Source organism: Pteropus medius, unplaced genomic scaffold, assembly GCF_902729225.1.
Source record: "Pteropus medius unplaced genomic scaffold, Ma_sr-lr_union100, whole genome shotgun sequence".
Classification (NCBI taxonomy): Eukaryota; Metazoa; Chordata; class Mammalia; order Chiroptera; family Pteropodidae; genus Pteropus; species Pteropus medius.
Window position 1 is genome coordinate 3,106,935 of NW_024340697.1, and position 9,286 is coordinate 3,116,220.

The window sequence follows — 9,286 nt, forward strand, 5'->3', positions numbered from 1 at the left end:
CTCACAGCCCTCTGCTACTTTGTTTCTTGCATTTGCTGCTCTGCACTAGAATGAACTATTAATTTGCAAAATGTTTCCTTTAAGATACAGCGCTCTTTGTTATAGCCGTGCCACCCTGAACGGGCCCCATCTCGTCTGATCTCAGAAGCTAAGCAGGGTCGGGCCTGGTTAGTACTTGGATGGGAGACCACCTAGGAAGACCGGTTGCTGTAGGTGTAAAAAAAAAAAAAAAAAGATACACTGCTCTTTGAAGCTTGGAGAGTGGGGCTGGGGGAAGTCAGTTCATCACTGCCTACTCAAGGCACGCATTATACATCGACTGAATGAACGAATTACAGATTATGAAATGAAATTCACAAAATACAGTGACCAATTGGATATGAAGGGAGAGATGGAGGAATGAATCTCGAGAGACTTCCAGGTTTTTTTGGCCTAATGAGTTGGGCGAGTGAGAGATCCATTGGCCAGAATGAGGGCTCCTAGAGGAGGGACAGTTTGGGGAAAGATGGCCAGAGAAGGCAGTGCAGAAACCAGAACTGCAGCCATGCTTCCTCTTCAGGTTGTCCTTTATCAGGGATCAGATCTTGACGGTGGTGTTCTCTATAAATGGCAGGGGGAGCTCTGGGGCACAAGTAATTGCATGTCATGGCTGAACCGTAACTGAAGTGTTAGCGTTTTCATTTTTCTGGCCAGGGAATGGAAATTTCCTTTTCAGACTAACCTTTCAGAACAAGACTGTAGATGCTTTCTTTCGTTTCTCTCCATTTCCACCCCTTCCCATGTCCTTGAGCAACGCTTTTTTCCCCGTCTCCCTAAAAAGTCCAAGAATGCAGAAGCCCTCAGGATCCTAAAAGCTACACATCACACCAATGACAGCATCCACAGCAGGTCTCTTCCGGATTAGCAGCCACTAGACAGATGTTCATCTCTAATGTGGGTGGAGCATCCTTTTTCTCTTGGGTGTAAAGGTAAAAAACACACTCAGTGGGCTCTGAGATCAGGCTCACACTTGTCGCTTCCTAGTTTGTGACCTGGGACAAATGATTAGTTTCAATGTGAGGTGGTTTTCTTACATTTAAAGTGAAGATAATAGTGGCTCCCACCTCAGGGTTGTTTTAGAAATAAATCAATCTATTCAGTGTACGTGGTTTTGCGTACTGCCTGGCATAAAGTAAGTCCTAGGTAAATGCTTGCTATTAATATTAGGCATTTCTCATTCATTTCTCCTTGTCCACCATTTATTCATTCAACAAATAGTTATTGAGCCTCCTGTGTGCTGGATGCTAGGCACACAAGGTAGAATACACAGGTATTATCCCTAGCCTCAAAGTGGATTCATTTCAGGGGGACCATAGCAGCATGCAAGCCAGTGCAAAGCCTCCTGTGTGTTCTAATACAGCTGGTACTAAGCAGAGCAGACACAAGTGCTTACATCTCTAGGAGGAGGGACAGTGTCAGAAAGAGCTGCAAAGAGGAAGTCACTTTTGTTGAACAAACTGAAGCATTTTAAAAGTTTATTTGAGCAAAAGTCACTTGAAATCGGGCAGCACCGAACCAGAGGTGGTTAGGAGCACTTCACTGTCAGAAGCTCGGGGAGAGACTTAAAGACAAAAGACAGAAATAAGAAAGTTATTGATTAGCTTTAGTGTAAAGACTAGTTGGCTGCTCGCGATTGGTTGTCTTTAGCGTTTTGATTTCCCAACTTCAAGGCATTTACAGGCTTAGGTTTTTGTTTGCTTACTATATAGGCCTCCATGGCATTTGAGCCACGTCATGGCATTTGAGCCACATCAGTCCAATGGCCTTCTTTAACTTAACAATTCCTCCCTTTTGGTCATCCTCTTATACATGCTCGATTGCCTAGAGATTTGATATCAGTGCTACTTTCAGTTATCATCCGAGCTAAGTTGCTCTCGTTAATGTAGGAGGGAGGCGAGAGAACCAAAATGTTAAATCAAGCTATATTCAGAGCCTGCAATGTGCCAGTGAGCCCTATGGCCAGACCAAGAGGAAACCTAGAGAACAAAGGGTGATTCCTGCTGGGGTGACTAACAAACCATCTTCCCACACCGTGAAGGAAAAACTGTCTCTAATTGGTACCCAACATTCATTTTCTATGGCCAAAACCATGGAGAGACTATGGAAAGAGGTTAGCACACCTTAGATGGTACATACTCTTATCTTTCACATGGTACACCCATGCCATCAAATAGAAGTAGGTAAACAACGTCTTTAAAATGTAATTCATAGAAAATAAGAATGATATATAAATTGAATGCCCCAAACACTCAGGGTCTTGGGTCTTTGTCTTTCTCTCTTTCGGTCTGCCTTTTGTTCCTTTGGTCATATCTCTGTCTCTCTGCCCCTCCTCTCGGCTCCCTCAATCTGTCTGAGGGCAGACCATGCTCTGTCTATGGACCATTATCCTTTCTCTAATAAACTTTCTTTTTGACTCTTACTTTGGCGTGCACTTGAATTCTTTCCTGCTCTCAGTCAAGACTCCTCTCTCTAGGAGCAGGACTTGAATGTCCACTCGGGAGAGTTCGCCCTGTCCTGCGTCATTGTCTCATTGTGAAACTCATAGGTTATGATGTCAGATCCGTGGAAAAACTGATTTTGCCGTTCATGCCATTGTTCATCTTGTTTCTGTTTCTCCGAGCTGAGACCATCCGATGTACCGCCGATGGCTGTGAACATGCACTTAAGATCTCTGAGAGAACATAACGCAGCAGCGACACTGTAATGATGACTATTAGGAGGATAATACCGAAAGACTTAGCCAGGGCCCCCACGAACCAAACCAGTTAGTATCAAATAAATCAAATGATGTATACCTGAAGGGGCATCAACCTGTTTTAGCCAAGTGGCTTGTTTGTTAATTTCTTGAATTTGCTGCAGTACCAGAGGTGTCGATCCAGCTACAGCAGGAGGTATTTGCTATGGCAGATATTTGAGGAAACCAAAAGCATTCAGGATCCAGTTCGATTTATAGATACAGTTTTCTTTTACCTTTATTACTTCTAAGGGGTTTTAATTACATCTATTAATTAGGATTCTTAATCCTTGGACTCCTTCACTCCTAGTGAAAACTAAGAAAGAAGTAAACAATGTGGACTGTCTGTTATACCAGCATTCTCTGGTTTGGCAAAGTTATAAATACATTTCACAATTTCTAGAAATATATTCTTTCTCTAGTAAATTTTTTCATGTGGCACAGTATATGTTTACTAATAGACCCAGACATCTTTAGTTTCTCTGTAAAAGAAAGCCAAAAGTGGGCAAATCTATGTTCAGTAATTAATGTTTCAGTATTTTATTTTATTTGAAAACAATCTAGATATTCAATGAATAGTCATCATTTTAAGGTTTCGAGTTACCAAAAAGATCTTAAAAACTATTTTTAAGTAGACATACCATAAAACATAATTATTATTGAAAAGTGTATTTATTAACCTTTGTCTTACATATTTTTAATTTACTTGTTCTTAACAATTATGTTAAGATTACTCATGAAATTTGCTCATGAGGCAATAAACAACTAACCATCATCTTAAATTGTCTTTCTTTGCTGACAGATTCTTTGAGAGAAAATGAGCTTATTTGACTTTTAGTAAACCTAGGTAGTATGAAAGCATTTAATTAAAGCAACAAATATAAACTAGCTTTTATTTACCAAAGATTATCCTAGATCACATGAATTTGAAAGACATTTGGGTTCTATATTTCTGAGAGTATACTCGATTTATGTAAAAGCTTGTTTGTCTGTAAGCCTATTAAATAGAGATTTTTACAAATTAACTTTAGCAATACCATCCAGACGCAGAAAACTATCACACCTCTATAACATACTTTCATAAACATACAGACAGATGCAGAGAACTTACAGCTTTCATTAAAAATTTTTTAGCCAATGATAATACAAAACTCAGTTTTAAGAGAATGGTTGGATCCGAATTGTGTTTCTGGCAGACGTAATAAGTTAAGGTTACCTGCTCATATGACTAAAGCTTTTATTAATTAATATTTGTGGGAAAAAAAATTTTTAAAGATTTTTTATTCACCTAATTTCCAAGTAGCTTTTCTTTTTCTTTTTCTTCTGATAAGAATTACCTCCTTGAAGTTTGCATTTCAAAAGATGGCTTTGCTTTCCTAGAGAAGGCTAGGTAGAATATTTACATCTCAGAAGTAAAGAAAAGAGGAAGTATTTAAGTTTCTCCAAGAAGGGCTTTTATTTCCTAAATCCAGATGTTTTACAATATTTGCAAGCCTTTTGAGATGAATAGGGGAGGTTTAGTAATTGGTAAAAAGGATAGGTGGGCTCTGAATTGTTTCTAGAGCTGCATTTCTGTTCCTGTAAAGACTCAATTTGTAAGGTAATTACAGTTGTTTATAATTCCTCTAAGAATTGGGTTGCAACCTGAATAATAGCTAGACACTGACCCAACCATCTAATTACATTATCCTCAATTTGCTTCTTTACAACAGGCAGATCTTCAACTAAGATGGAAAATGTTCTAGATTTAGAGCTGTTCGTCTTTAGAATATCTTAGTCAATCCTTCCACCATGGCTTCATAAGGTTTTTCTTTCCCTCTGGCCACATAGTTTCATTTTAGCTAAGGAGAAAAGGCTTTTTTTTTTTTAAAAGTTCCAGATAGGCTCTGAATATCGGCTTCCAGTGTGGCCAATTTCCGATCATAAAACTATTTAAAAAAAAAAAGAAAGAAAGAAAAGGAGATTTCAGCCCAGTCAAATAGTAAATATTCTCAGCAGTATGGAACAACCCCACGGACACAAGAAGCGTCCCCAAAGAGGGTACAGAAAATACCACCCTCCCAAGAATCAGAGCTACTCCCAAAGATAAAGGCACAATTTTCCTGAGAGCTGGCTACAGTGGGGAAGACCATAGCTGCAAATGAAGTGCAACCCATGTTTCTACCCAGCCACATCTAGCCATGAATGGGGTGCAACCCAAATTTCTATCCAGCCATAATTTTAGGGGGTCCCCAATCCGATGGTTTCCAAGTCAAGTTCTCAGGAGTCAAAATGACACGAGAAGGCAAATAGCTGTCCCTGGGAGAGAAAAGATCAGTAACCAGTGATTTTTTTTTTTTTTTTTTTATCCTGCCAATCTGAATTTGGAAAGGAAGGGACAGTGTGAAACTTTTCCTTTCTCTCTGGACCAGGCCCCAAGAGACCTGGGGGAGTTGACTTTGGAAAGAAGTTTTTTTATTATTTTACTATTAGTTTCAAGTATACAGTACATTGGTTAGACATTTATATAGTTTATGAAACGATCCCACTAATTGCTCTTTCCTCTGGCTCTCCACCTAGCCATTACATTACTGCTGACTGTATTCCTTATGCCGTGCTCCCATCCCCGTGACCATCTATCAAGTACTAATTGGTATCCTTCGCCGGCTTCTGCAAGTTTGCCCAGGATGCCCTGTGCAGGCTCTGGAGTGAGTGGGGTGTCCCAGCGGGCCTCATCCTAGTCACCAGAAACCGTACAGGTGGAAAAATAATTTTCCCTGTATCCTTTATAGTGAGTGCCTGACTGAGACCCTTTTTTCTCTAGGGTACCTCAGAAATGGATGAGGTTATGTAGGACGGTTAAAAGTTCGATACTAATATAAAATAATATTGAATGTTCAACTGTAATTGAAAATGGAAAGTTTTTCAATAAGTTAAAAAAAAGAGTTTTTTAAGATTATCTTTGGTAATCTTAAAGATTATCTTTGGTAAGGTTAATCTACTTCCTCAATCTTAAAACATTTTATTCATCTGAGGCCTCACACTGCCCTGTCTGAGTTCTAAGTCAGACCCAGTCCGACCCTGGATCCGGCCAAGTTTTTAAGTCGGAACCAGTCCTTCCCCAGACCCGGTCCTTCCCCGGAATGGGTCCGGGTTCGAAGTCGGACACAGTTTCCCGGCCCCACCGCCTCTGCCCTCCATGCAGCTAGTTAAGACAGAACCAGCCCCATTCTAGGCAGTTTCTGGACCTAGTCTGTTAAGAGAGATGCTGAAGTGAAGAAAGCTCAGAGCGCAAAAGCTGCAGAGCTAAGGTCGGGGACCGAGGGGGACGTGCCGCCGCCACCAGACGCAGCGAGAAAGCGGCGAAGGCCAGGGGCTTCACAGGTACCTATGCTTGGATGCTCACTGTTCCTGGGGGCCGTCGGGGCGGCGGGGTCCCTGTTCTGATGCCATAACTGGTGAAAGGTAAACTGAGGCATATTCGAAATGTTTCGAGTTCATTTGAATCGGACAGCGCCACCCCGGAAGTGGTTAGGAGCATCCGGCTGACAGGAGCCAGAGGAAAGACATAAAGCGTGAAAGGAAAGAAAGCGTTTGTCCATCGGCTGTATCTTCAAGCCCGATCGGCTGATGGTGATTGCTTGTTCTTAGGGTTTTGCTTTCCGTAACCTTGAGGCATTTACAGGCTTCGATTTGGGGTTCCTTACAGGCCTCCACTGGCATTAGAGCCCGTTCAGTGTAATAGCCTCCTTGTTTAATTAATCAAACAGTCTTGAGCTGAAGTTTATAAGGTGCTTTTCCCCCTCATTTTCCAGCTTTTGCAGCGGATTAGAAGATTAAGATAGCAATCAAATCTTTTATAACAAATCTTTTATTTCTTATAGGTCACCTAGTGGGTAACTGACCTGCACAGGTCCCTCCTCTTAGCTACAGCAAGGTGTGTCCACGTGGCAACTCTAGTTAGTTGCTCACCTGTGGCCTTCTGTTGTTCCTGCCCCGTGGCTGCTGGCAGAGCCCCAATTTTGTTCAGGTGTTTGCCCTCTCGGGTTCTCAGGTAGACCTTCCACCAGAGCTCTCAGGCTGCCGTAAAACTCGGTTAAGCTCATGCGGTAGGGCTGGCTTCTGAGCTTACATTTGGCACAGCAGGGAACTTTTAAAACCTGTGGCTGAACGTTAGCATTTTCTTTCCAAAGCTGCCAGTTGATTCAGGGGGGCGGGAGAGAGGGCGCTTCTGGAAAAGAAGATTTTCCTGTCTCTTCCTACTGGACTTTATTGTCTGGCTGGGAAGGTGGGTAGATCCTGCAACCATCTTGGCACCATGAAGCTAGCCATCCGACACGCTCTGAGGATGAGGGCAAAAAGTTACCACCGGCTCACTCACCTGTGTCCTTGATGCATTGCTGAGCCCCTAACTCACTGAATTAACTCTGCTGCCTAATTCCAGCCTTCTTGCTGTGCGGTATAATTTATCCTGATTACATCTTTTCTGCAGTTTAGAGAGTTAAGTTATTGGCACCTAGCATAACCTATACTGCTAATTTTGGTGACATTGGTGACATAGACCTCCCGTGGTGAGAATGCATTTTTACGTGGACGTGAAGATATAAGTGATGATGCATTTGAAATAGTACTGTGCGTGTATTCGGGATTAATTAGGCTTTGGGGATGAAAGGTACATCTCATGACCATTTATGATATGGTTTCACTTGGAAACTCATGTTAGAAACAAACTTTAAATGAATTTCTGGAACACCTCATTTATGAATTGTAACAACCTATGGCCTTACAACTTGGACTGCACAACTAGATACTTTTCTCTTTCTTATTTTGGTCATAAGTAACATGCAGATTTACATTCTAAGAGTGTGTTCTGTGGTTAACGGTATTCTGATAAAAAGTTGCAATGACTCTTTTACAAAAGTTGCGATGTAGTTCAGTGAGGCGGGTAGAACCTGGGCTTCTGTTGGGTGATCTGGGGCAGGGTTAAGGAAGTGGGCTTTTGCTCTGAATTGGACACCGTCGGGAAGAGGGGATTTTATGAGTGGGTGTTCGAGTCCATCTTACCAAGGGGGAGACTAAACTGAGGCTGAAGTTGCAATTGGCAAAGAAGCAGCTGTCACTCATTTGCTGGGAGTGGGACCGTTTCGTATTTTGTGGTTTGGACAGCGTTCGTGTTTTGTCTGTGCTCAGGCATGATTACAGAGTGGGTCACTGAAGTGGTCTTGTCTGACATTCTGTGATATTGTTTATGGTCAGTAGGAGAACAGCCAGGCCCAGCTGGGAAGGCCCGCCCAGCTCCTAGATGGCAGAGGCTGCTTTTTTCTTTCTTTTCTCTCAATATTTAAGATTTACTGAATGTTTATGTTGTGGTAGGCACCGTGCTAAGAACGTTCCATATTCAGATGGACTCATCCCCACAACCTTATGAGGTGGTATTGTGATCATCTTTATTTAACTCATGTAGAAACTGGGACGTGCATTGTTAACCAGCTTGTCCAAACTTGGGGCGTGAGTTCAAGTTAGCACCAGAGCCCACGATGCTCTTAACCCCTCCTCTCCACAAAACCATAAGGCTATGCTTGGGCAGAGACTCAAGTCAAGGTTCCTTTATAAATAGCAAGGGTATTAATATATATGCTACCTTCTTTCAGTTAGAAACCAATCACAAGCCTGAAACAAATTATAGCGGAACACCTATGTTATAAAGCCATGTAACATTATGTTGTAGAAAGATACTTATGGACGCGGGAAACTGTTGATATAGTTAACAACAAAAAAGCATTACAAAACAATGGATTCCTGCTCATCTGAGCAGCTTTTTATTTATTTATTATTTAATTTATTTTTTTAAACGTCTACAGGACCTGGTATTCCTAAGTGGTCTCCCATCCAAGTACTAACCAGGCCCAACCCTGCTTAGCTTCCGAGATCAGACGAGACTTGGCGCATTCGGGGTGGCATGGCCGTAGACTATGAGCAGCTTTTTAAACCCGGACCTTAGATCCACCGAGACAAAATACTGATGGTGTGGCCCTGGCATCTGTTCACCCAAGAATTCGAACTCTTATTGTATAGGATAAGCCTAGTGTTTTGAGGGGGTAAACTGAGGCAGGTATTTGTCACGCCTTCCTGTTGTATGCTTAAGAACATTCATGGCCGACACGCAGCATATAATTGGGTCCTGATGCACTCAGAGCTGTGGGACGTGGCCATCGAACGTGCTTTCCGGATGTTAGACTTCACTAGGATCGGTTGGTGCTTCTGAAGATGGCATGGGTGATGATTACATCCATTGACAAGCTTGAGTAAAGCCATTATTGGCATTAAATTGGTCCCTGGTGACAGGTCCAAAAATAACTTTTGGTTCTCAACCTTCTTAGTCAAGATTAAATGTTCGTAGCTAAGGCTTGCTCCATGTAACAGAATCAAGTAATAACAGCAGCTATTTATGAAGTGGCTACATGCCAGGCTTTTTATTCATCATTTTATTTAATCCTATAAATAATCCTCCAAGGTAGGTATTATCTCCACTTA

At 41.9% G+C, this 9,286-nt stretch overlaps 2 pseudogenes; one reads left to right on the plus strand and one right to left on the minus strand.

Annotated features, from left to right (window-relative positions):
* Window positions 1–97: 97 nt before the first annotated feature.
* LOC120612014 (uncharacterized) lies at window positions 98–216 on the plus strand (annotated as a pseudogene).
* An 8,388-nt stretch (window positions 217–8,604) lies between these two features.
* On the minus strand, window positions 8,605–8,723 carry LOC120611862 (uncharacterized; annotated as a pseudogene).
* Window positions 8,724–9,286: the final 563 nt, after the last annotated feature.